Source organism: Triticum aestivum, chromosome 2D (assembly GCF_018294505.1).
Source record: "Triticum aestivum cultivar Chinese Spring chromosome 2D, IWGSC CS RefSeq v2.1, whole genome shotgun sequence".
Lineage (NCBI taxonomy): Eukaryota > Viridiplantae > Streptophyta > Magnoliopsida > Poales > Poaceae > Triticum > Triticum aestivum.
In genome coordinates this window covers 493,246,572-493,273,933 of record NC_057799.1, presented here as the reverse complement: position 1 = coordinate 493,273,933, position 27,362 = coordinate 493,246,572, and the positions used below count along the sequence as shown (strand labels likewise).

Below are 27,362 nucleotides of genomic sequence, written 5' to 3'. Positions count from 1 at the left end.
ACCGTTCGATCTTGTGTCGCAATTAAAACTGCGAGGAAAATGCGTTCGTCTGCCGTCCTCCTCCCAGGGAACGTTCGCCACATAAGTGACTAGCACCCTTGGTTTTCAACCGAGAGGTCTTGGGTTCGAGTCCTAGGAACTCACAATTTTGTCCTCCTTCCTTCCTCGCAAAGAAGGGAAAGAAAATCAAAGACTTCAGAAGGCGTACAGAACAAGCTAGTGTACCAGTAAAGAGACGTTGCTGAGTTTTAGAAAAAAGATAGACGTGCTCCTATAGCTGGTTCGAATCCAAACCTAGACTATGACTATATATGGTGCTATGCTACTCTGCAAGTAATGAAACTGAAATATCCAACGTTTGCTTCTCCTCTTCTCTACTTACTCTGCCTAGCATTAGAAGCTCTGGCCGCAGCAACCATGTCCGCTGGCTGCTCGTCCACCTGCTCTTCAGAGGGCCACAACCAGATATGCGCCAAGTCGCCACACGTACCATCGCGTGTGGGTCTCATCACACCCCCGCCGGCACGCGCACCGCAGCCGGTTGCTCATCGCAACCCGCTGCCGTTGGTGTGGTGCCACTGCTGCAAATCACGCAGAGTCATCTGTCGCGTCTCAACCACAATCCTCAACCCTGGCCGAGTCTTCTACAAATGCCCGAATCATGGGGTAATAATATGTTTAAGTGTTGTTCTGATGCTTTCAGTTGCTGATTTTTTTAATAGTTTGGTTGATGATCTTCCAATTTGATTCGTGCAGAAAAGGGAAGATTGATGTGATTTATATTTCTAGGAAGTTGTTGATGTGGGGGAGTGAAACTAGGCTGATTATTTGGTTAGCCGAGGAATCCCAATACCAGCAGGTTGGGGTGTTGGACAAGTAACTGAAGGAACGGCAGAAGAGGAAGATGCAGAGCAGAAGGTTAAAGATGCAGTTCCTCTGATCATGGCCAAGAAACAACTGCTGAACGACCTTGACAGCAATGAGGAGATGAAAGATCTTGTGAAGATAATGGGCAAAATCGATGTGCTCTGTAGGATGATTGTCTCTTTATTTGCAGTGTATGTAGCACTCGTGATGTATTCAGTGGCTATGACATGAGCACTTTGCTGAAACTAGTAATGAATGAAACCTGTGTAGCAGGCTGGGCGTAGTGTTGTGAACATCTAATGATTTCTATTAACGGAAATCAGGGGGTATCCCCTTTTGCTCATAAATAAATAAATACCATAGGCCCTTTTGGTAATAAATAAATAAATTAGCAGAGGCCCCGTCGGGTCAGCTTTGTTCTCATTCGAAGACGTCGAGCAAATTGCAGTCCAACAGCAAACTATGTCATCAAATTTAAGTTTCACAGCCAAATATGAGTACAACTAAACAACAATGTCATCATGTTTTAGTCGTCATACAATCACCAAACACAAATCAGCATACATAACAAGTGATGTTCTCATAGGAAAATACTAAACAACATGTTCATCAGGTTTCAGTTGTCATAGCAAACACAATTTCACCTAGTAGATAAAAAAACGTCTTCTGACAGGCAAATACGACAAAAGCAATGTAATCATCATCCGCAGCAGCAGCGTCAACACCTTTGCCATGTGTATCAGTCTGAATCGTAACTCCCCATGGTGTCATCTTCTTCTTTGTCCTCAACGTCCTCGAACATTGGCTTCTTCTTGATCAACTCTTGTATGTCCACAGCACGACAGGCAATCTTTTCGCCAGCGTCATTAACGTGATGGTTCTCAAAGATATTAGGAACATCTGTGCTATCTTGTACATCAGGAGCAGTGTAAGCATAATCTTGTTGTGCACCTTCATTAAACGAATTCCTCTGCTCAAACCTTTGCAATACTCTCCAGTCATCGCTACGTGCAAATGTGTCTTCCAAGAAAAATATCTGTTTTGCTTGATTTGCCAAAATAAAAGGCTAGTTGGTCTGGTATGCCGCCTTGACATTGATGGATTTGAAATAATCATCAGCTCTGGGTTTTGCGATCCTAGAAAACAGGTTATACCAACGACAGCACAACAGAACCACACACCGATGATCCTCGAAACTGGAGATATACTGCAACTGAACAATGTCTGTTATGTTAGCATACATTTCAGTTGTCTCTTTGTCATACGTATCCGTGCTCATGATGGCACTGTTTTGTGTCTTCCTGCCTTCGTCTCGTGCAAGGGTGTTGTTGCGCACATCTCCAACAATGCAAGATTCATAATGTCTTACCCGAGTATCAGGACCCATTGCTAGTGAGTAAAGGGCATCATCAACTGCCTGCCCATCCTCCCACATCTTCTTAACCTATGGTTAGAAAATAGACAAGCTGATCATCTTATGTACTCAATATATTAAAAAAACTCACAGTACAATTCAAAAGCTTACATGGCTCTTTAACCATTTCGCAAATCCTGCCATAACCAGTTTGTCAATGTTTCTTGGATTTTGCGGCAGTAACTCCTTTTTGTAGATGCTGCACAACATAGTGATTGCATCAAACATCTAAATATATAAGAATGTGCTGCAAGTTTAGTAGATTATGATGTATAAGCTGCAGTACTTAGCACTTACTTGATATAAGGTAGTATCTCAGGACAGTTATTCAACACATACCAAACCATTTTGTCCAAATCTTTAGGTTTGTCCTCTTGTCGACTCTTCCCTGTAACTCGAACAGAATAATCGAAAACCTTGAGCCCGGGATTGTCTTCACCCACCTCTTTGCTAAGCTGATCAGCTGTTTCAATGTATTTTGTGCAGAATGTCAACGCTTCTGTAGCAATGTAGGCCTCTGCAATGGAACCCTCGGTTCTAGCTCTGTTCCTAACATAGCCCTTGAAAGTGCATAGCCGCCTTTCAATAGGGTACATCCAGCCATACTGTACTGGACCTCTAAGTAGTGCCTCATCAGGTAGATGAACAACCAAATGCACCATCACATCAAAGAAGGCTGGAGGATATATCTTCTCAAGGTCGCATAGGATAGTTGGTATCTTGTCTCTAAGATGCTCCAAAGCATCTATCCTGATATTTCTACTGCAGAGTTCCGTGAAGAATTGTCCCAACTCTGCAACTGCTCTGTATAAGTCAGGGTGGCCCAATCCTCTAAGGATAACAGGTAAAACCCTTTGAAGTAGGACATGGCAGTCATGAGTTTTCAACACTTGTACCTTGTTTCCATCTGCACTGACTCTCCTTTCAGGGTTGGAAGCAAATCCATGTGGGAATCTCACACGTGACAGGACCTCGCAGAATTCTTTTCTTTTACCTTGTCCAAGATGTACACAGCTGGTGCCATATCCCGTGGTTTACCTTCATCTTACACCTACAAATCCTGTCTGATACCCAGGTGTGTCAAATCAATCCTAGATTTTAAGGTATCTTTTGTCTTGCCTTCAATATTAAGAAGTGTGCCGATAATGCTGTCACATATATTTTTCTCGATGTGCATCACATCAAGATTATGCCGCAGATCCAAATCTTTTCAACACTCCAAGTCCCAGAAAGTGGACCTGCGGGTAAACAATAATCTCTCTTCTGCCTTGCCACGCTTCCTTTTCCCGCTACCATTACCAGGATGGTTTCCTGGTGTAATATGCCTGACCATCTCTAATTCCACTTGCAACTCATCGGCGGTGAGCCTCTTTGGTGCATCACGGTTTTCATGCTTTGCATTGAACACATGTCTTCGGTATTTTCTAGGATGCGGCTTGTCCTTGGCAAGGAAACGACAGTGTCCAATGTAACAGATCTTGCTAAGTATTGCGTATGACAGCGGATTCCTGTCACAACGAACACATGCATTGTAACCATGTGTCGTTCGCCCTGACATAGTGCCCAAAGCCGGATAATCATGGATGCACCAAATTATAACAGCACGCAGAAAGAAAGCAGCTGGTGGGCTGCTATACAGGTCTCGAGTAAGAACACCCCTCAATAGCTGTTGAAGTTCCTCCACAAGAGGCTCCATGAACAAATCAAAATCCTTTCCAGGACTTTTTGGACCTGGGATGAGCAAGCACTACAAGAAATATGTCAACTTGTGACCTTCTCTTAGTGACCCCAGCTGAATTGGTCGTAAATCCACGGCCATTTCGCTTGGAAGGGCTCAAACCCTGAAATTGCTTACACCAAATGGTCACAAAGCAGGCAAGAGTGGCCAATGACCTTATTTCTACCTGATTACGACCAATATAAATGGTCATGAGGTTGTGAACGTGGATGCATTGGTACTTATTGCTATGACTAGGCACCACCTCATCAGTTTTGCCTATGTGTCATGTCCATGTGTCAATTTTTGCCCTAGGTTGTGAAGCAACCTATATTTCTGTCATTCCCAAAATTCCCAAAAAAATTGGGCATTCTTTACTATCCAAATCATTGCCTCATGACAATATTCAACTTCATTTGCGTGGTAAATCTTCCTCGGCAAATTTCCAAAGTTTTTGTTCAACTCGAACTGTTGTGAAGGAAGTACTAGCTAGGCATATCGTAATGAGCTGAATTTTTTCCACATCTTCTATATTCCCAAATCATTGCTCTCCACAAAATTTGAGCCCCATCTAACAATACATGTGAGTGTGGGTTCAACATTCATCTTTCTGTCCAGTGTAGTATGTTGCAAAGCAAGTGACACCTAGGCTCCTCCATTTGAGCTGCAAATTTTCCAAGATAGTGTCCTTAGTAGATGATCATCCTCGGCCAAAACTCAGGCCCATTGGCCATGTGCATCTCCCGTACCACTAATCAAACACTTGGGTGCTAATTCATGTTTGAGCATTGTTCGGTCTCCTCATGAGATTCTTCTGTTGTTATTTTCTTCCAAGCATCTACCTGGGGAGTGCCAAACCTACTAGACATGCCTAGGCTTCCCAGAACGCATGGCAACGCCACGGTCACGCGGTGACCACGCGACGGGCATGCGAGTCTACGCGCTTTGGAGTTGGGGCCCTTGGCCACCCTGCAAACCTCAAAGTATCACCACCAAACCATGTATTTATGCTTAAATAGATACTTATGTACCTATAAATGATTTTTGGAAAAAATAAAGGGCAAACTATAAGGCAACCGCAGTTCAAATTTGACCCGCTTCCTGCTGAATCGGCGGAAATTTGTCTTTTTCACCAGAGGTGGATATTTTTTTTACACCCAACCATTTTGTCAATTGTGCATTAAACATGGCCTAGTATTTTATAAAATTGATTTGGTCCGTTTTTGCAACAATTATTTGGTAGTTCCTTCACACAAAAAACTCATTTTGGGCACTCGAAAAATGGAAAATGAATTTTCCGTGTAAAGAAAATCAAAACTCCCTTAGCCAACATTGTTTGCCATTCCAAGATGCACCCTTGTGCACAATATGATATCATTTGAACAAACTATGCCATGAATGTGGCCATAAGATTGATCATTTGGCTTGGAAGCCATGAATCTTCATGCATGATAGCTCATTTCTGTGAACACTTTTTTAAAATAATTGCCGTATTACAAGTTTATTATTTTTCCTGGAAACTTGGTCACATATATTGACACAATGCGAAGGTTTTCCAATTTTTTGATTTTTTTGAATTTTTTATGCCCGTTTCAAAATGCGGTCAAAACGGCAGGCTTGACCGTTCCTAGCTAGTGGTTGAATCTTGAAAAACTTTTGATGTTTCTATGATTAAATAGATACTTATGTACCTAAAAATGATTTTTGGAAAAAATAAAGAGCAAACTATGAGGCAGCTGCAGTTCAAATTTGACCCGCTTCCTCCTAAATCAGCGGAAATTTGTCTTTTTCACGAGAGGTGGATCAAAACTTTTGATACCCAACCATTTGGTCAATTGTGCATTAAATATGTCCTAGTATTTTAGAAAAATGATTTGGTACAATTTTGCAACAATTATTTGGGAGGTCCTTCACAAAAAAACCTCCTTTTGGGCACTCGAAAAATGGAAAATGGTTTTTTCGTCCAAAGAAAATGAAAACTTCCTTAGGAAACATTGTTTGCCATTCCAAGATTCACCCTTGTGCACAATATGAGATCATTTGAACAAACTATGCCATGAATGTGGCCATAAGATTGATCATTTGGCTTGAAAGCCATGAATCTTCATGCATGATAGCTCATTTCTGTGAACACTTTTTTAAAATAATTGCCGTATTACAAGTTTATTATTTTTCCTGGAAACTTGGTCACATATATTGACACAATGCGAAGGTTTTCCAATTTTTTGATTTTTTTTGAATTTTTTATGCCCATTTCAAAAACCGGTCAAAACGGTGGGCTTGACCGTTCCTAGCTAGTGGTTGAATCTTGGAAAACTTTTGATGTTTCTCTGATTAAATAGATACTTATGTACCTAGAAAGGATTTTTGGAAAAAATAAAGCAAAAACTATGAGGCAGGTGCAGTTCAAATTTGACCCGCTTCCAGCGGAATTGGCAGAAATTTGTCTTTTTCACGAGAGGTGCATCAAAACTCTTGACACCCAACCATTTGGTGAATTTTACATTAAATATGGCCTAATACTTTATAAAAATTATTTGGTCCAATTTCACAACAAATATATGATAGGTCCTTCACAAAAAAACTCATTTTGGGCACTCAAAAAATGATTAAAAATAGATTGAAAGATCAGAAATACATAAAATTGGTGCTCATCCACAAAATGTGGTCTAACTTGAGTGAAAATTTGTGTGATGCCCTTATGCAAAATAGTTGTGATAGTTACTTCACAAAATCCCTCTATTTTTAGTACTTAGAAACTATTTCAAATCACTGTTTTTTCGAACCAATCAAAACTCTTCCCACGGATCGATGACATGGCGCCCATCCATCCATCCATATATCCATCCCACATCCATCCATCCATCCATCTATCTACAGGAAAAAAAGAAAAAGAGATAACCCCCCCCCCCCCCCCCCGCCCGCAGCCCAAACTGTAGGGTAACGTGGCAGAAAACAAAAAAATTCTGACCTACGCACCAGCCCAGGACCACTATGGAGACTGCATACATACAAGATTTGATCTTTTTCGTTACCGACTCGTAGCGCAGCGGGAAGTAGAGTTGATGACGATTGGCGGTGCAGATCCCGCAGCTAGGATTTACAACCTCCCAACCACGAGGATGTATACCCTCATCCGCCATACGGACAGCCCTCCAGGAGGCGGTCGAACAGTCCCCCGGACGGTGTCACGGACAGCCCTTCGGGAGGACCTTCGAAACTCGAACGGTCACTCGGACAGCCCTCCGGGAGGACCCACAGAACTCGGACCGTCACTTGGACAGCCCTTCGGGAGGCACTCTCGAACAGCCCCTCAGGGCACTAAGATCGAAACTACGACCTCTCTACAGAGTTGCACACATACGGTGTCAGCCATCCGGCAGGGCTTCGCCGTCCAGAACTAGTTCCTGCCGGAACCCAGACAACCTTTCGGCTCTACGAAACTATTTCGCTGGGAGGGAGAGAAGAAGCCAGATCATTGCAATGGCATGTATGTGAGAAGGGATGATCCTTTAGGCAGCCCCCTCCACCCCTATTTATAGGCCAAGCCCAAGGGTGGCTTCTCCAAGAAGCCAAGGGGGGAAATACCAAAAAGGCCCTCAAGGTGGCTTCTCCAAGAAGCCAAGCAAAAAGCACTTTCACTATTCATGACGACATTTTTCAGCGTCCGTTCGAATTGAAAATATTTATGTGGGCTCAGAACATTTCCAGTACCCACTAAAATAATTTTCAACGCATTCCGAAACAATTTCGGTTTAGTAATTTTCATCTGCGAAAAGCAAACAAGAATGCGTTTTCTCTATTCATGAAGACAATTTTTCGCGTCCACTAAATCCGAAAATATTTCTGTGGGTCTTAGAATAATTCCAGTACCCACTAAAATGATTTTGGATTCGTTCTGAAACAATTTCAGATTAGTGAATTTCATCTGCGAAAAACAGCCAAAGCGGTACCGGCAGCTCCGAAACATTTTCGGTGTTTATTTCTGAAAATTCCAAAAAGTTTCCAGAATGATTCTGGCACCCTCCAAGAATTATCAGGCATGTGCCGAAACCATTTTGACTTAATGGCATACCCTGAAACAACTTTTTCGGTTTCACCGAAACTCATCCGGTGACCTCTCTCTGTGGTACGATTCCGCTGTCCGAAACTTTTTCGGTGATTTTCTCTCAGACTCCCTGTCTAGTATTCAGCAGATAGATGACCCTTAAGCGTGTGACCCTATAGGTTCGGTGAAGTATAGACATGACCTGGAACCCCTTCCGATCAATGATCAACATCGGAGCCGTGGACACCCGTATTGACCCCTATACCCACACGAATGAATATTCGAGTGAACCTCCAGTTGAGGTGAGTTATTCCTGTTGGTTCACGATATATCACAAACACCTGAGGTGAGATTTATTGCATCCCCGTGGGCCAACACTTTGTCCACTATGCAAGTTACCTCGTTACCGGTTTTGTTCTCTTTTCTCGTTTCGTGTTCCGGCATCCCCGTGATCAAATCACAAAGTGTCTGGCCAGACGATGATGGACACCGTAACACCGAGTGGGCCCGAGTATATCTCTCCATCGTCGGAGGAGCAAATCCCAATCTTGAGCTATCAAGTTACTTAACATACTTTCCCATGAACCCGTAAGCCGCCGTAATAGCCATCCAGTTACGGATGACGTTTAACAAACCCCAAAGTTCATGAAGCAAGCATGAAGAAACTCGATACTCTCATGGTCTAAGGAATTATGCAAACATTAACTATCTCTGTGTTATAAACCATTAACTTGTGACGAATGTATCTCATAGCATAACATCAATTCGGGTCGATTCAACATAAATGTCCTTCCTGACATTGTGCCCTCAAAGTTGCTTGGCATAGACATGCCCATGATTGGGAAAGCATAATCATCATGCAACACTTGAGCTAGTCTTAGAGGCACGACTAGGAATACATTTTACCGTTTATTATTCCACATGTGCATATGGGTTCTCCCCAGAGCCTTTATGGATATACGGGCTCGGGAACCACAACAGTTATAGCATGGAACATAAACATAATTATGAACAGGGAGATAATCAATAACATTTATTATTGCCTCTAGGGCATATCTCCTACAGACTCCCACTTGCACTAGAGACAATAATCTAGCTTATGCTAATGCACTTCACACCTGTGGCACACCGGTGTAAATATGCTTCGCTTGTGGTATAGCCTGATGTCCAACGGATCTGACGACTTCAGTTCCGTGTGTATCTTTGCATGTCCTCGCGTTTTCACAAAATTCATATTTTGTGTGGACTTGGCTTTGTATGTATGTGAATCACAGGTCGAACCTGGATTCCTCAGACTGAGTTATGGAGCAACTACCTGTCGTAGTGTCCCATTGTCAAAAGCCATCTTGGAACTATACTAAGTTCATGAATGAACTATATGATTCAGCATCTTCTTTGTCGCTTCTAAAGCGTCAACATACTTAGCCCTTGTTATAGAATTCACCACAGTAACTAGTTTGAACAAATTCCAACTAACTGTGCCACCACATTGTGTGTTACACAAAACCCTTAATTTAAATCGAAAATCGCATGGAGAAAAGATGAAGACTGTATCGATGTAACATTTTACAACGAACTCTTCATGATCTCTGCTTGCGAGAAAACTATGTCATCAGTACTTACTCTAGTACTCTGTGACATCTTTCACTGTTGTCCCATGATCAGTAATTTGATCACTTTGGTATCCATACCCGCAACACCTTGGGAGTATCGGACATATATGGTTGTTTTACATACCATGGAATACATGATTAATCCAAACACAAAAGTGTGTGGAATCTGCATCATGTATTTTACTCATCAGTGTTTTGGGACACCGAGTCTTGCAAAAACTCTTTCCATGTGACTTTGGCAAGAATCACTCCTTGGCGTTTTAAATGCTAAAAGGTTTTAGCATCTTGTCAATATGTATTCATTGCTTAGCCCCATTAGGTAAATCTATCTCCATAGATCATCATGCCTAATATTGAGGCTATTTAGCCTAAGCACTTCATCAAAAAAACTATTTTCAAATGAAGTCCTAATTTGTGTCAAGAAATTTATTTCCAATTACCAATGTGCCAAGCACATAAGGTTTTTAGAAATATTATTACGCTCCCACTTACTTTCTGGAATTACAAGCATCTTCGTTACCCATTGATGAAGTCAAAACCCCTTTGACCATTTCATCAAAACACGAAGATTCCAACTCCATTTTGCTCTCTTCTGTCCATTGCTGGAACTCTGAAGTTTGCATCCCTACTAGCATCCTCTGGATCGACAAATTACTTTGGACTGTATCATATACAAGTCCTAGCTTTCATTTCCATCAGATGGAAATCCTTTTATCATCCATGTTTCATATCTCATGATTGAAATATGTATTAATTACTAGTTCAACCCGAACCGACTTTAAGCATCGCTACGATGAAAACAACCTCATCATAGTCAACTCTTGAACTTGTTATTTCAACAAGTCGAGCTTTATGGATAAAACATTTTTATCCGTATCAGTTTTAAGTTCCATAAATATTCGTTAGACTCTAAGTCTTCCGAAAGGTGTATCAAGGTTTTAATCTTGAATCACTTATATGGAAACTAACTCGGGTTGTATTGGCATCTAGCCAATTCTGGAGTCAGGTCCCATCAACGCTTCCTTGTGTATCATAGGTATAATGTTGTCTAACAACAATATCTCGTTTGCGCACCTGAGAGGTTTGTACGAGCCTTGCCTACGTGGTTCAGCTGCAAGTTCGACCGAAGTTCATACATTTTATTGTAGAGACTTCCGTATCAGTCGCAGTAGGAAACTCTGGAATTACTTCCAAGGTCTCTTTCCTTTGATCTGATGAAGATACTGTTTATCTCGTCGAGTTGCACTATTCTCCCACTCACCTTTTAGAAAGAACCATTCTCTTTAAAAGCATACCGTTCTTTGTGGCAAACCTATTTGCCTCGGTATAGTGAGGGAGGAATACCCAATGACTTGGGATAACCTACAAAGTAGCACTTGTCTGATTTGGAATAGGTTTGTAACCTTTTACACAAGCCCCATATTCCAAATGTTAAGAAAAGATACAACATGGTTGGGCGTACCATACCATGGCTTCATTTCAACAGACCCGATGTAGCGCTTTTCAGTGTAAAAGCCGCAGTCTCTAAAGCATCACTTTAAAAAGGATAATGGCAAATTTATTTATGTCATCTTTGACCTTACCATGTCATAAATGGTTAGATTACATCTCCACGGACTTTTCACTTGCAGTGGTGTTCCGGGAGGTGCAAGTTATGAAACCCCTTTCACAACTCATCAGACATTCGCTAAACATGTAACTCAAATATTCCTTTGTGCAACCAAATTGCAGAAACATAATTTTCTTGTTACAATAACTTCTACTTCATTTTTGAAAACCTTTCGAATGATTTCAAAAGATCCATACTTACGTCTCATCAAGTAAATATCCACTACTTGAGTCATTTCTGAAGATAAATAAATCCACCACTAACAACACTTATCGGACTACACACATCAAATGTATGATCACTAATAAGTTTGTTGTTCGTTCCTTATGGCCTGTGAACGGTATTTTAGTCACTTCACTTTTCGGAGGAAAGTTGCAAGTGTCAGATGATTCAAAATCAAAAAGACTTCAAAATCCATCATAATGGAATTTTCCATGCGGGTTTCTCCAATGTGACCAAATGTAGTGCCACACTTGTGTGGTATTCTTTTAGTCTTGCGACATTTAGCATCAGTGTTATGGATGTATCATATTACCCTCAATATTCATAACATACGTCCCATCTTGGATGGAAGCATGGCCCTTCATGTTATTCATAATACTTAACAACAATTGTTGTTTTTATGAACAACTCTTTTGCAACAAACATTGTGCAATGGGCTAGAGTGTATGAAACTCTAAAATGAACTATGAAAGTAAACCCAGAGGTATTGTATTATTATCAATATTCATAACATACATCTCATTCATAATGAAAGTATGGCCCTTGTGTTATTCATAACATCGAACATAAAAGGTTCTCTTATGAACAACCTTCTTGCAAGATACCTTATGCAATGGGCTAGAGTTTGTAAAACTCTAAATGAACTATGAAAATAAATACACACGGCAATACACCGATGGAAGGTATAGTAACATTTACTATGTTCCCTGTGTATACCTTAACCTCATTTCTGGCTAGTCTTTTTAGGCCACAGTAGCTCTTACAGTGATTCGCAATTGAATGCAATCGAGCGGGTATCTTTGTGATTAACTCACAATACCCAAGAATTAGTGATTAACATGTTTAACCATAATTCCCAAGAACTATATCTTTGACCAACCTACTATACATCAAAAACTTGTATGACATTCATACATGAGCTGGATATTCCAGTCATCTTTCTTTCTGCCTTTATACTTCTAACAGTTTAACTTTTAGTATTTCTCCTACTCGCAAAAGAAGCACCCAACTTAAGAGTGGCGTTAGCCCCGGACTTCCTAGGCGTGTAAGTCATACTAACACCCTTTGACACTTCCTTTCTCTTTAAGTTGTTGTTTTATTCACCTTTCATTATATGACAGGCGTTCTTCTGGATCCCTTTCCCAACAGTCAAATGCATAGTAAACACTTTTACTAATACTTGCAAACAAACATTGCTTTGTTTGTATCTGAAAATAATTTTCAGTTCCATGAATATCATATAACTATCCAACTTTCGAAGTTTGGGTTTCATGGAAGCAAACATATTGCACTTGACTGAAACGGAATTATAGCTTTTGGATCGAAGGACGAGAGTCACATGATCCATAGCATTAGCGGGAGGATACGGAAAGCATGCGATAGGACAAAGTCCTTCTCGGCAGAGGACAATCCTCATATTACGTTACCAATCGTAAAGTTTTAACCAGATATTTAACAGTTATTCAATTTTAATAGGGAAGGTGGAAACGCGAGCCATTATTCTACAACTATTTTGCAAGAAACACTTAGACAGTGTTCATAATTAATTGCACTGAGAATTAAACATGTTAATTCAACAGTGCGCTCCCACTCAAATCAATATCTCTCAAAATTGATTGTGAGTGATACAAGACCCACATTTCAATTGTTCGCCATTGGTGTAACACCACTGATGATGAAAAATCTCAACCGGTAGGCCAACTTGCCAATCACATCTCTATGTGACTCTTGTTCATCTCTCGATGCGTGTGTTCCGAGCTCATGACGGTCATGCCTGAACGTCAAGACAACCAAGTGATCTCACTGCGAGGTCTCAACTCACCCGCCTCACACTTCTCTAATCGTTCGTACCCGTGTGACACGGCGCACCCCGAAAAGATAGGTGCCGTGACGGTGCTACACTTGGGAGAACACTAACTACTTGGTATTTTTGTGAGAGATCACCCTAATAAAAAGCGACTACCGCGCAATCAAGAAGGGTGCAACATAAGGGATAAACATCTCAGGCAATTCATAATAGCATGATATGGTATAGCCCTTTCTGACGGAGAAGTATTTCATTTCTTCGTCTTCGGCATTCGTGTTGGTGTTCACCTTCGCGAAGATTGCCACCACCTTGTCGATGCACCAGATAATATTGCTATCTCCATAGCGTATAAAATTAATGCATTACTTCAGGTTGACACGCAGGTCATTAAAGTGCAATCATATGGCTCCAGCCATCATGCCGAACCATGACACGCAGGTCATGTTAAGCAAATTACATCATATAGTCATCTCATACATAATCGAATTAGTATGAGCACTGCTATACCACATCACATGCACATCCCGCAAAACCAAGTTAGACACCTCTAATCGGTTTATGCAAAATTTTATTTTATGTGGCTTCTAAGGTTTTGACTTAAACCGCAGCTACCAACGTTTTATCATCAAGTATGATTATTCAAGTTGCTAGATTAACATCTCGGGGTGTATGAAACACGAGATAATTAAATCTCGAGCCCCATACTAAACTTCGTCATACGCATGACCCCCGTGCAGATAATATCTGCAATGCCCTTTCATCTGCGAATTTCATCTTTCTTTTGACTACGGCAGAACCCAAAGAACTGATAGCACTTCCATGATCAATCAAGACCACGGATTGCCAGAACTTTGTCAAATTCCACCATGCTGTCTCGAGATTGAGCAAACGCAAATTCTAGGGAAGCAACAAGAACGTCGGGTAACAGATTTCATCTGTCACCCGCATAAATAATTTTCAGCAATAGATCTCATCTACTACCTAATTATATTATGCAATACCCATACATCTCCATGTATTCTAGATCGAAACCTGCATCTACGCATAGCACGGCTCTTGATGCCACTGTAGGGTAACGTAGCAGAAAACAAAAAAAATTCTGACCTACGCACCAGCCCAGGACCACTATGGAGACTGCATAGAAGGTTTGATCTTTTTCGTTACCGACTCGTAGCGCAGTGGGAAGTAGAGTCGATGATGATCGGCGGTGCAGATCCCCGCAGCTAGGATTTACAACCTCCCAACCGCGAGGATGTATACCCTCATCCGCCATACGGACAGCCCTGTGGGAGGCGGTCGAACAGTCCCCCGGACGGTGTCACGGACAGCCCTTCGGGAGGACCTTCGAAACTCGAACGGTCACTCGGACAGCCCTCCAGGAGGACCCACAGAACTCGGATCGTCACTTGGACAGCCCTTCGGGAGGCACTCTCGAACAGCCCCTCAGGGCACTAAGATCGAAACTACGACCTCTCTACAGAGTTGCACACATACGATGTCAGCTATCCGGCAGGGCTTCGCCGTCCAGAACTATTTCCTGCCGGAACCCAGACAGCCTTTCGGCTCTACGAACCTATTTCGCTGGGAGGGAGAGAAGAAGCCAGATCATTGCAATGGCATGTATGTGAGAAGGGATGATCCTTTAGGGAGCCCCCTCCACCCCTATTTATAGGCCAAGCCCAAGGGTGGCTTCTCCAAGAAGCCAAGGGGGGAAATACCAAAAAGGCTCTCAAGGTGGCTTCTCCAAGAAGCCAAGCAAAAAGCACTTTCACTATTCATGACGACATTTTTGAGCGTCCGTTTGAATTGAAAATATTTATGTGGGCTCAGAACATTTCCAGTACCCACTAAAATAATTTTCAACGCGTTCCGAAACAATTTCGGTTTAGTAATTTTCATCTGCGAAAAGCAAACAAGAATGCGTTTTCACTATTCATGAAGACAATTTTTCGCGTCCACTAAATCCGAAAATATTTCTGTGGGTCTTAGAATAATTCCAGTACCCACTAAAATGATTTTGGATTCGTTCTGAAACAATTTCAGATTAGTGAATTTCATGTGCGAAAAACAGCCAAAGCGGTACCGGCAGCTCCGAAACATTTTCGGTGTTTATTTCTGAAAATTCCAAAAAGTTTCGAGAATGATTCTGGCACCCTCCAAGAATTATCAGGCATGTGCCAAAACCATTTTGACTTAATGGCATACCCCGAAACAACTTTTTCGGTTTCACCGAAACTCATCCGATGACCTCTCTCTGCGGTACGATTCCGCTGTCCGAAACTTTTTTGGTGATTTTCTCTCAGACTCCTTGTCTAGTATTCAGCAGATAGATGACCCTTAAGCGTGTGACCCTATAGGTTCGGTGAAGTATAGACATGACCTGGAACCCCTTCCGATCAATGATCAACATCGGAGCCGTGGACACCCGTATTGACCCCTATACCCACACGAATGAATATTCGAGTGAACCTCCAGTTGAGGTGAGCTATTCCTATTGCATCACGATATATCACAAGCACCTGAGGTGAGATTTATTGCATCCCCGTGGGCCAACACTTTGTCCACTATGCAAGTTACCTCGTTATCGGTTTTGTTCTCTTTTCTCGTTTCGTGTTCCGGCATCCCCGTGATCAAATCACAAAGTGTCTGGCCAGACGATGATGGACACCGTAACACCGAGTGGGCCCGAGTATATCTCTCCATCGTCGGAGGAGCAAATCCCAATCTCGAGCTATCAAATTACTTAACATACTTTCCCATGAACCCGTAAGCCGCCGTAATAGCCATCCAGTTACGGATGACGTTTAACAAACCCCAAAGTTCATGAAGCAAGCATGAAGAAACTCGATACTCTCATGGTCTAAGGAATTATGCAAACATTAACTATCTCTGTGTTATAAACCATTAACTTGTGACGAATGTATCTCATAGCATAACATCAATTCGGGTCGATTCAACACAAATGTCCTTCCTGACATTGTGCCCTCAAAGTTGCTTGGCATAGACATGCCCATGATTGGGAAAACATAATCATCATGCAACACTTGAGCTAGTCTTAGAGGCACGACTAGGAATACATTTTACCGTTTATTATTCCACACGTGCATATGGGTTCTCCCCAGAGCCTTTATGGATATACGGGCTCGGGAACCACAGCAGTTATAGCATGGAACATAAACATAATTATGAATAGGGAGATAATCAATAACATTTATTATTGCCTCTAGGGCATATCTCCTACACAAACCCTAGATCAGATCCATCCATCCCCCTGCTCCCAATCTCCCCGCCGACGCCGCCACCTCCTCCCCGTACACGCCCCCTCCTGATCCAGTCCTCTCCCACCCACCCCTGACCTCGCCGTCCTCCCTCCCCTCCCCGCATCAGCCGGCAACCTCTACGCCCGAGGAGATCGAGCGAGCGCCCGAGCGTGCCCGTCCTCGCAGCCTCCTCCCACAATTCCCCGCACCCGAGCCCCATGAGAGGAGCTCCTCCTGTGGTTTTGCACGCCGCCGCCGGCGACCTCCAACCACAGCTTGCCGGAGCCAGCAGATGAGTGCCACCCTTCTTCCCGTGCTCTCTTTCTTCCTCCTTTTTCTCTCTCACACATCTCAATTTCTCTCTTTGTCTCAAATAGTGCACTCTGTCGCCATGGACGCTCGCGTCCCCGACCTTCAGCGTGCCGCCCCAATGCCAAGTCCCTCCTCGCCGTTCCTGCGCCGCCGAGCCGAAGCCTCGCCCAAGTCCAAGAGCTGCCGCCGTTTGCCTCCTCGCCATGGCCTCCCCTGCTTCGTCTGCTTCGCGGACAGAGCTCCGTCTCCGTCAACGTGTCCTCCCGCCGTCTCTGTTCGCTGTCGGGCTCAATCGACTCCAGCAGTACCCCCACGGTGACACTCCGCTCCTCCTAGCCCCCGTCTCCTGTGCGTTTTTTTCCTGTAGTCATCTTTCTGTTTGATTTTGAGCCATGGCCGCCAGGGACAACACTCAGGATATATATGCCTTTCTTATCATATAATATATTGTTTGTTTCCCCTGCTGAAATAGTGTGCCTGCCAGTATTATGTGATTTCTATCCTGCAATGCTATGGCGGTACTGCAATTGTTGTTGCTGTATTCTGATTACTTGTATTATTATGTATCTGTTTGTGGCCTTTGTATGTGCTATCTTCTGCTTGTAAAAATGTCTGCAGATGTGTTGTAAAACAGCACAGATAGTAATTGATCACCTAGAGTCGTTGCTCTAGTGATGCTGCAGCTGTATGCTTGTAAACTTATGTTGTCTGAGTACTGAATAGCTTAGATTGGTAATGTCATCATCATGTGCTGGCTTAGTTCCATTGTGTGTTGCTTCATCCTGGCGGTTGTCGTGCTCCTAGTGTCCTTGTAAGACAAGTTTACATATCCGTTGTAAGAAATGTTATTACATATACCTATTGAGCTTGCGCGTTGTTTGTTATACACCAAAATTGCTTTACATATCCATTCTGGATGGTCGTCACATAGGACTGCATGAGCTCTATTGAACTTGATTTCTACTTGTACAAGTTATGCCACATCGGAAGATTGCCTTTTGCATTTACGCTTGCTATAAGTGTACTCATGATATGTCAGACAAGTTTTGACTCTTTCATGCTAGATCTATGACAATGTTATATTAATCAATTAGCTCGTGGGAATTGACTATATTGGTATTATAAGTGTTGCATGTGTAATTAATAAAAATGGCAGAAATAACACCTGCTTGGAATCTCCCGGTCCTGGCGCGTGTGATCTGATTGGGTTGCATTGGTGTGTGGTTGCAGGACAAGGTGGTGAACCTGCTGTTCGAGAAGAGGCCGAAGCAGTTCGGCATCGATGGCGCCCTGCTGACAAAGAAGGACCTCCACCGGTTCGTCAAGTGGGCCAAGGTCATGCGCATCCAGCGCCAGCGCCGCATCCTCAAATAGCGCCTCAAGGTGCCCTCGGCGCTCCATGAGTTCACCCGCACCCTCGACAAGAACCTCGGTATATACGAAACTTTCCTGTTCATTCGTCGCTGGACTCGGAATCCACAATGCCCGAGGTCGTTTAGTTGCTGTGATGTATTATTTTGACTTGTGGGTATGCAATAGCTAAGTGAGCGAGTATTAACTTGGCCAAGATAATGAAAAGAGTTGATGGATGTGTTTTAAGATTCCTGTTGGTAGATACATTGGGAGCCTCCTCTTGTGTGATAAGGGCAATGCATGTTGTTGTCCTACATACCTACTACTATATTTATTTTACTGAATATATTGACATGCCATGACATTATGAAGTAATAGACTGGTTAGCAGAAGCTTTCACTTCTAAGGATGCCAGTAGGAAGAATCATTGTAGTTAAGTGACTGTGTGGCTGCTGTGGCCTTGCTATGTTTGTACCTGAAGTCACACCTCTATAATTGCTTTTTATTTTATGTTGGAACGTGTCTAGTTATGGCACGGTGAGCTCTCTCTTTCCTGGATTTTGAATTACTTAGTTATGTGATCTACTCATGTTCGTGCTAATTGACCAATACATGCTTTTCTGTAACTTTAGATATTTTCAAGAATAGTTTGCTTGGTCCTTCATATCTAAAGCTTGCATGTATTGTAGAAGCTCTACTTTATGCTAATACCTGCTTGTGTAACATTTTGCATGGCATACTTCTAAATGGACAAGTACATGCGACGTCCAGTGTCAACGATGTGCGGACCATATGTTCAACTGCAGCCCCATCCATTGCATCGACACAAACGTATGTACTCGTCTTGCTGAACAGATATGGGCCTAATGCTTGATGTCCTTATGCCTGATGCATGTATCATGTGACACACACATTAGTAAACCTGAATTAACTTTGACATAGTTTCTCTGTTACAGTAGATGGCAAGATGAATAGCTAGTGTCTGTTTAATTCAATCATGCACCTGGTAGTTTAATAGGAACTATTGATTGAATACGAATGTTATTCCTTATACTCAAATGGAACTTCGATCTGCTGTAACTTTAAATGATGGTTTTTAAACCTTGTCATGTATGTGAAACATTCCATGCTCGTTTGCTGCTAAGTTTGTCATATGTGCTAGTTCAATTCCCAATTTTGATGAATAGCCATATTCTAGATAAGTAGAATGATCTAGTTAAAAATAATAATAAGTAGAATGATAATATACTGGTGTATCTTTAGTTTTTATTTTAAAAGTACTATGTAATGTTTCTTCTATCAGTGACATACCTTTTCTTCTCTTTTGAATGCTCAGATCTTTTGCATCAGCCTGTCATTGCTAAGGGAGAAGCGGGACTTGGAGAAGGAATCTTTCCATTAAGCAGATTACATGTTTGGTTGCTGTGAAGTACCAGATAGGCTAGTTCTATTTTTTTCATGATCCTGGAGTATTTCAGCAGCGCCATGCAAATGCAGTAGCGTTAGGTTTCTGATTCACCTTGTGTAAAAACTTAGTTAGCCCGCAGTCAGTCAGTAGTAGCTCAGCCAGCCAGCCAGCCTCAAATAGTATTACTGGAATGAATGGTTGTAATATAATAACATTGCACGCTGCTTTGAAAATGTATCAGAACTGGGCTGGGCCCAAGATAGCTTGTGGTGTGATGTGTTGTAATGTCAATGGCATAATAATTTTTTTTGGATTGGATCAATTTTTTCGGAACTGGGCTAGGCCCAAGTTATATTGGACAATTATTTTTGAGGGAAAAACATGAGAGGCCCAGCAAAGAAATGGCCCAGAAAAAATATATGATCAAAAAGAAAACCTGCTGTTAAAAGGGCCATGCAAAGAAATCAAAGGCTGAATTGTTGGGCCAGACCCATGTAGCTAATAAAAGCACAGGAAAAAAATACATTAAAAAGGCCGAATTGTTGGGCTAGGCCCATGTAGAAAACCGAATTGGACCGGGCTGATTCTTGTGCCACATCAACTTGCCACGCTGGATGCCTACGTGGTCTGGGGATGCTGCTAGTGACCAAAATTTTGGTCGAAGAACCAACGACCTTTTACAGAAGGTCATTAATTTTAGTTTACGACCACCAGCTTTTGACCTTCTGTTTTTGGTCAAAAAAGGTCGCAAATGAAAAACAATGACCTTTGAGCGGCCAATAGTGAGGGTCACAAGTTGACATATTTCTTGTAGTGAAGGACATCATGTAGTTTGATTCTTTGGTGCAGAAATTTGGAGGCATGTTGTAAGTGTAGGATCGAAAGTATGTCTAGAGGGGAGGGGGGGTGATTAGACTACTTGACCAAATAAAAATCTAGCCTTTTCCCAATTTTAGTTCTTGGCAGATTTTAGCAACTTAGCACAAGTCAAGCAATCAACCTACACATGCAATTCTAAGAGTATAGCAGCGGAATGTAAAACAATTGCATATGAAGGTAAAGGGAGGAGTTTGAGGGAGCAAACGCAATGTTGACACGGAGATTTTTTATCCGTGGTTCCGATAGGTGGTGCTATCGTACATCCACGTTGATGGAGACTTCAACCCACGAAGGGTAATGGTTGCGCGAGTCCACGGAGGGCTCCACCCACGAAGGGTCCACGAAGAAGCAACCTTGTCTATCCCACCATGGCCGTCGCCCACGAAGGACTTGCCTCACTAGGGTAGATCTTCACGAAGTAGGCGATCTCCTTGCCCTTACAAACTCCTTGGTTCAACTCCACAATCTTGACGGAGGCTCCCAAGTGACACCTAGCCAATCTAGGAGACACCACTCTCCCAGAAGTAACAAATGGTGTGTTGATGATGAACTCCTTGCTCTTGTGCTTCAAATGATAGTCTCCCCAACACTCAACACTCTCTCACAGGATTTGGATTTGGTGGAAAGAAGATTTGAGTGGAAAGCAACTTGGGGAAGGCTAGAGATCAAGATTTATGTGGTTGGAATGGGATATCTTGACCTTAACACAAGTGTAGGTGGTTCTCTGTTAGAAAATATATGTTGGAAGTGTAGGCATGTTCTGATGGCTCTCTCCACGAATGAAGAGTGGGTGGAGGGGTATATATAGCCTCCACACAAAATCTAACTGTTACACACAGATCACCAAACTCGGTGGGACCGATTCGAAGAACTCGGTCAGACCGATTTGGTTCATAATGTGACCATTAGGCATTTCGGTGGGACCGACATGTCAACTCGGTGGGACCGATTTCATTAGGGTTAGGGCATAACGTAATCTCGGTGAGACCGATTACACAAACTCGGTGAGACCGATTTTGGTAATAGACTAACAAAGAGTTGGTCAGGCAAACTCGGTGGGACCGATTCGCTCATCTCGGTTAGACCGAAACGGTACGGAAAGGAAACAGAGTGTTTGCATTGCAATCTCGGTGGGACCGATTGCTCATCTCGGTTTGACCGAAACGTTACGAAGGGAAACAGAGTGATTAGAATCCCATCTTGGTGAGACCGAGATCCCTATCAGTGATACCGTAAAGACTAGGGTTTCTGGCAGTGGCTATGTCAACTGAACTCGGTGGCGCCGGATATGAAATTTCGGTGGGGCCGAGTTGGACTTTTTGGTTTGGGACATATGTGGATATGAGAAAGTAGTGGAGGGCTTTTGGAGCATATCACTAAGCATTTTGAGCAAGAACCTCATTAAGCAACACCTCATCCCTTCTTAATAGTATTGGCTTTTCCTATTGACTCAATGTGATCTTGGATCACTAAAATAGAAAGTGTAGAGTCTTGTGCTTTGAGCTTGAGCCAATCCTTTGTCCTTAGCATTTTGAGGTGTCCACTTTTCTCATCCATGCCATGCCAATCATCGAGCTTTCCTGAAATATTTATCTTGAAATAGCATTAGCTCAGTGAGCTATATGTTGTTAGGAATTACCAAAACCACCCAGGGATAGTTGCACTTTCAATCTCCCCCTTTTTGGTAATTGATGACAACATATAGATCAAAGCTTCGACAAATGATAATAAGATTGAAAAACATCGTCGCTTTGAGAAGTATGTGATAAGCAAGAGCTCCCCCTAAATTTGTGCATTATTTAAAATTTGCTTTTGAATGCAAATGCACAATCGATTAGGATCATGGGTTACTCTTCCATGTCACATATATCTTGGTGGAGGTCTCAAAATGATAGAAGTTAAAAGCATGCACTCATCACCAAGCAAGTGAATGATCATATAAGGATATAAGAGATAATATCATCCAACAAGCATTAAGGTAGCATATGATCAAACACATGATCAAACAAGTATCTCACAAGCACATAAATTACATCACACAAGCACACAAATAAAGTTTCAAACCAAATAAGTGCAAAGAGAGATAAAAGAAGCAACTCCCTCTCTCTCGAAGACTATGATCTATACATTTTTCTCCCCCTTTGGCAACAAGTGACCAAAAAGTTCAAAAATGTATAGTGCTAAACGTCTCTCAGGCTTGGTCTTCATGAGGTGGTGCCGAGAGAACTCCAAGAACAAAGCTTTAGATGATGTAGCTGGAGCTGTTGGAGTGGCTGCTGGAGGTGGCACTGGAGCTGTGGCTGCTGGTGCTGATGTTGTAGCTCGAGTATCTATCACGGGCACTGCAGTAGATCTTTGACCTCTGGGCACTCTAGCAAAAGCATCTGTGGTAGACTTGCCCTTCTTCTCCTCTGCTTCGTCCTGGAGCTGCTCAACTACAGTTTGGATCTCAGTGACCTTCAGATCAAGATCATAGAACTTTGTCTCCATGATCCTCTCCAAGCTCCCCTGGTTCTGAGTCAGGGTGGCCAAGCCCTTCTCAATTCTCAGTGTGGACTAGATCAGATAAGCAAGTTGATCTTGCTTGCTCTTCAGAAACACTTGAGATGCCTCTTTTGTGCTTGGCATATTGGAAGCTTTCTCAGCTTTAGCTTTCTCTCTCTTCTCATGTGCTTGCACTGATGTGGGGTCTTCCTCATTCATCACCACAATGTTGTTTTCAAATTGAGGGAATATGGCCAGGTGTTCCTTATCCAATAGATAAGTCCCGGTGCCCATTTTAGAATTGATGAGCTCCTGAATTTGTGGGGCATACCCACAGCTTCTCTTCTGGTCAGCAGCAGTCCTCTTGATTGTGTCAACAATCAAACTCATGACCTTGAACTTCTATGGGACATCAAATATATGCAGCAAGTTTATAGCATGTCCTGTGATCATCTTGTGATCACCTGACTTGGGTAGCAGTGTGTGCCTTAGAATCCAGTTTATGGTAGACAGACCAGACAACAAGAAGTGGACAGATCCAAACTTATGAGTCTCCAAAGCATCATCTGGGATCTCTCTATACATGTGTGCCATGGTGTTGTGGTCTTTATTCTTCTCAGCATAAACATCTAAGTCATCCTCATGTTCCTCAGGGGCATTGATAAGCTTGGCCCACTCCTCAACTGTAGACTGGTATCTAGTACCCTTAGACATCCATACTATCCTTCCATCTGGATAGAAGTGGGCAGTGGAGTAAAACTACATGATCAACTCATCATTCCACTTAGTGAGCTTCTGGGCAACAAATGTGTCAACTCCACATGCCTTGAAGCTATCATACACACCAGGGAAGTGATCCTCATTTTCCTTGATGAACTTCTAGTCAACCCATCTCATGTTACACACTATGGGCTTCTTATCAAGCAGAATTGTCTCATAGAAGTCCTGTTGTTCCTTAGTGTGAAACCTATAGTCCACATCAGTTCTTCTCCTGATAGCATATGGATCAGACTGTCTCCATAGTCTCAATCCTGCATCCTTCCTGATTTTCATATTTTTCTGCAACCGGATGTGCATCGGTGTGATCAGGGATCTTGGGCTTCAGCTTCCTTAGAACTTGAGCTTCATCTTCTTCAGCAGCTTCAGTCACTGGGGCCTTGTTCTTCTCTGCAGCTGGAATGTTCCTGGTGCTTCTCTTGGGTTTCTGAGCTGGAGCAGCTGCCTTGGGAGCAGCTTTGGGCTTTGATGGAGCAGCCCCTGATATGATTGCATCTCCCATGAGCTTTTGAGATTTGGGTGCTGGTGCAGCATCCTCCTGTTCTTCTTCTTCTTCTTCTTCTTCTTCTTCTTCTTCTTCTTCTTCTTCTTCTTCTTCTTCAGAATCAATCCTGATTGAGGGCTTGCCAAGAACTTTGGCAGTAGTGGTTCTTGCCCTTTTCTTCTTCTTACCATCTCCTGCTGCTTCACCATCATCTGATTCAATGGTGAACTTCATGGTTTCACCTGTGGCAACTTTCCTTGGCTTTTACATGGGCTGTCTTCTTGCTGGCATCTTTGTTTTCATTCCTGGCTTAGTTGCAGCAGCTGTGCCATACTCCTTTTTTGGTACCTTTTTCTTTGAAGTGGCTTCATCTTCAACAACCATATAATCCTCATCTTCTGAATCAGAAGTTCTCTTATTTCTTGTCCTGGTAGAAGCCTTTGGCATGTTGCTGGGAGTGCTCCTGCTGCCATCATCATAGCTGCTAGAGGGATCTGAACCCTCACTCATCTGCACCTGTTGCTCAGACCTCTTCTGACTATCACTTTGATCAGACATCTCTGCAAATACTCTGACAGCAGACCCTGTGAATAGGTTATAGATGAGGTAGAGTAGATGAGCATCACAAAGTGCAGGAGTTTTGCAAAACAGATGACTTAAAAACTTAGTTTTAGTTCTCCACAGAAAGCATTTCGGAGCTACCGATTTGTAAACTCGATGATACCGAAGTAGCTTTTGGAACCTAAACTAGTGAACCCGGTCAGACCGAGTCACAGCTTGGTGGCACAGAGACTGCTAGGGTTTCATAGAGAATCGAACTCGGTCACACCGATTTGCAATTTTCGGTCAGACCGAAAACGCGTGTGCTTTGGCCTAAGCCAAATCGGTGAGACCGATTTCTACAACTCGGTCGGTCCGAGATGAATTTGGCGGAGACCTAACCCTAAATTTTCAAATCAAAACTAATCTACGGGACGATTTCGCTGGACAGGATGATTTCATTCGTGGCAAGAATCATGGCAAAGCAATGTGCTAAGAATCAGAGTTATGGATTAGCACAAAGATCAAATTCGTACCCTAGTTCAGCGGCGAACTTGCTACGGCGGCAACGGCAGGGCAGATTGCCGTTGATGGCGGCGGAGACCAGTGGCGGGAGGTCGCTGGCGAAGAGAGGACGATCTGGAGACTCGAGGAGGCAGAGCAGGTTATGCGCGGGCGAAGAGGTTCGGAAATTTTTCCCAAATTTGGCCCGTCAGTATATATAACCTGACCCTGTCGGTGTGATCGAGTGGAACAACTCGGTGGCACCGATATGCAAAACTGCAAGCAGTTACTGCAACTCGGTGTGACTGAAAGGTTCTAATCGGTTGCACCGAGATTGAAAACCTAGATCAACTAAGTGATCTCGGTAGGACCGAAAGGAAAGAATCGGTCAGACCGAAATGCACAAAGAGGTTTTGGAAGTTTAAGTCTATGACGAATCAGGGACTCCGATTGCTCCTCACACAGAGTGGTTCGAATCTGACTTGATCAAACTTTGTGAAGTAGCATGAATAGAGTTTGAGGCGAGAAAAGCATAGATAGCTAGAGGGAGTTCTTAGGCATTCTTGTCCATCCATTTGGCAAAAGAGAAAGAGCCAAACAATCAAAACAACAAATGGATGTCCTCGAATGAGTAAAATATGCAACCAACATGCTCACACAATAAAATGGCAAATAAAATATGTGACAAAGCATGCAAAATCACTCTAGCATCTATCAAGCAACTTGGCGATGACTATAGGTCATCTATATATGAGTATATTGACTTAGGAGTTAAATGAGAACATTTGATCATAGGTCATACTCATCGTTTAAGCACAAGTGGGGTTACCACTTTACATAAAGCATTGTTGTGTTCACACCATTGAAGTTGCTTTAGCTCAATTGATTAGAGTAAAGCTCCCCCTAGATGTGATATCCCCCCTAAGAGGGATGAACTAACCTTGGGTTTTGCCGATGATGACTTCATGCAGGTGTTGAAGATGTAGATGCTCAATGTTGATGTAGATCATTCGGAGCAATCCATTGGAGTGAGTTGCACTTTCAATACCTACACGGGTTAGTCCCACAAGGAACAAGCAAGGATATCCATAGACATAGAGTGATGTATACACAAGATGTTGTCCATGAAAGCATTAGGTTACCTTGTTCCTTGTCTTACCAACAAGTGGGTTTGTGACTTCTTGAACTAGTGCAAGATATGGAAGTTGTTTGCACTTGTCCTTGCCAAAATGATAAGAGGGACGTATGTTGGCGGAGTCACCCTCAAGAACTCTCTAGTTCTTCTTCTTCGGGGTCCACACCATCTTGATGGGAATCCTTGGAGTTGTAGTCGTACTTGATGAAGTAGAACTTGATGTAGTCTTGGGAATCCACTTGACCAAGGCCTTGGGTGCTTCCTCGAATGCATCAATCTCCTCTTGAAGCTTGTCCTTGCCTTTTTGCTTGTGGTCTTGTGGTGGAAGATCATCTTGAGCTTGTGTTCCTTTGAAGGAAGTAGGATCATACTTCTCTTGTTGAGGAACAAACTTCGTATTGGGGTATTGATCTTCTTCCCACTCAACTCCATTGGCATTGAACTTTCGTTCAAAACCAACACCTTGATTCTTCCGGTGTCTTCCTTGCTTGCGTACAATTTCCTCAAATTGCTTACTTCCGGCAAGGCTCTTGTAAACACCTTTCTCTAGAATTCCCTTCAATAAGCTATTTTCTTGCTCAAGTGTAACTTGGCTAAGAGAATCATTAGTGGAATCAAGAGAACTACTAGATGCAACAACATTGGATTTAGCATGATTGTTGTTACTACTAGATGAAGAATCTTTCTTGTTCTTGTTGTTAGATTTAACTTGTGGCATGTAAGTAGACAAGAGTAAATGCTTGGAAATGTAAGAAGAACTTTTCTTGCGAACATCATCATTGATTGCCTTTAAAAACTCATGCTCTTGCTCGAGGTTCAGCTTTTCAAAGCGTAGCTTATCATGAGTCTTTAAAAGTTCTCGATGATCTTCCAAGGTAGTTTCATGAGCTAACTTAAGAGTATTTAGTTCTTTAGTTAGACGCTCAGTC

The 27,362-nt window shown here is 42.6% G+C and overlaps 1 long non-coding RNA gene across 2 annotated transcripts; it reads left to right on the top strand.

Moving 5' to 3' along the window:
- The first annotated feature begins 16,636 nt into the window (after positions 1-16,636).
- LOC123049692 (uncharacterized) lies at positions 16,637-19,952 on the top strand. 2 transcript variants are annotated; one of them, XR_006423636.1, is made up of 3 exons: positions 16,637-17,184; positions 18,100-19,053; positions 19,559-19,952. It is a non-coding gene; the product is annotated as an uncharacterized lncRNA (long non-coding RNA). The 2 variants fall into 2 exon arrangements; XR_006423637.1 differs by having other exon boundaries at positions 16,637-17,217.
- Positions 19,953-27,362: the final 7,410 nt, after the last annotated feature.